The 1,606-nt window shown below is 40.6% G+C and overlaps 1 non-coding gene across 1 annotated transcript; it reads right to left on the reverse strand.

Annotated features, from left to right (window-relative positions):
- Nucleotides 1-1,055: 1,055 nt before the first annotated feature.
- On the reverse strand, nt 1,056-1,174 carry LOC138362377 (5S ribosomal RNA). Its single transcript, XR_011227615.1, has one exon. It is a non-coding gene; the product is annotated as a 5S ribosomal RNA (ribosomal RNA).
- Nucleotides 1,175-1,606: the final 432 nt, after the last annotated feature.

Here is a 1,606-nt window from a genome sequence, read left to right on the forward strand (position 1 = left end):
TAGATGACATACATATTGACTCCTTTTACCGGTCCTTAATTAGGCTCTGGGGAAGCAATGGTGGTGGTGGTGGTGGTGGTGCATTTAAAACTAAACCAAAAATCACCAGTTCTGGACGCGTCAAATATCATATCCGCTTAATGTGTCTACAACCTAATTACTTAAAACTACACTATTTAATTCATTCATATCATGTGCATATTGGTCATTATGCTCATACAACCGACATCAAAATTTATTTTCATTATTAGAATCATACATTTCATCAAGTAATACAGATACAAAGAGATTTTCTTTCTGAGAAGACCGTTAGTATTGGCTTGCAGGCAGGCAGGCAGGCAGGCATTTGAGGGTTATTATTTCGCCTGTTGATTGGGGGGAGGGTTGATGTGTTAGGGGGTTTTCGGTTAGATGTGGTGGTGGTGATTGGTGGTGATTGGTGGTGATTGGTGGTGATTGGTGGTGATTGGTGGTGGTGGTGGTGGTGGTAGTAGGTGGGAGTTGGGGGGGGGGGGGGGGGGGGGGGGGGGGGGAGGGAAGGGGAGGGGAATGATGGTCTGTGGATTCGTTCTCCGTACCCTTTACATATAAGCAAAAATATGCCTTCTTGTGGGTATAGAAACATTAACACAAATTATATCAGTAACTGATATTGTAGCCTTTTAAACAGAAAAGATTTGTACATACAAATACTTTTTAATTATCATTTATTTGTGGAAATGGCATTTACGTCATTAAATTGATACCTCAGCATCAAGCTTGTGTCCTGCAGCAGTGGTCCAGTGGTAAAGTGTATATAAGTGATGCGTATTCTTGGAGTTGCGAGTTCAAACCCGGATTAAGCTATATATATATACAACATGTTTTGTTTTGGTTGTTTGTTTTTGTATAAAGCCTCACACAATATCTATATTAAGCGAGTTTGTTTTAAACATGACATACATATTAATTCATTTTACCAGGCCTTATTCCACACAACTCCGTGAATTTCCCGTGGAGCCAGCCATTCAAACAAAAACAAACGAAACAAAACAAAACAAAACAAAAAACATTATTGCCAACAGCATTTGGTGTTCCCAGGCGGTCACCCATCCAAGTACTAACCAAACCCAACGTTGCTTAACTTCGCTGATCGGACGAGAAGCGGTGTTCTCAACGTGGTATGGCCGTTGGCATGAGACTGCCTACACATTGTGGCTAATAACCAACTCTTTTAAGTCATCGCGGCAGGATACGGACCTGCTTGTGGTGTCTTAATGGTAATTGTATCCTAACATATTTTTGTCTCCTTGGCATGGATATTTAACATCGTTTATTCAGTCTTGGGTTTATGTTCTTTCGCCATTTACAGACATTTTACATCTACCTACTTCCTCAGCCTGCCCTGCCAATTTCTAATGAATTTGTGGATTTTCTTTTGTAATACAAACATGTGTGTGCTCATCTGCTCTTCAGTTTTTATGATATTTGTCTCATCTGTCCTGCTTTATGATACTTTTACAAAGAACATGAACAAATGCTTCTATTTTAGAGAAGATATGGGATCCAGGTTTCGGAGCCGTAAAACCAACCGTCGTGATTGGTGGACGAGTTGCCAGGTTGCAGC

This window comes from Procambarus clarkii, unplaced genomic scaffold, assembly GCF_040958095.1.
Source record: "Procambarus clarkii isolate CNS0578487 unplaced genomic scaffold, FALCON_Pclarkii_2.0 HiC_scaffold_1741, whole genome shotgun sequence".
In the NCBI taxonomy this organism is placed as follows: domain Eukaryota; kingdom Metazoa; phylum Arthropoda; class Malacostraca; order Decapoda; family Cambaridae; genus Procambarus; species Procambarus clarkii.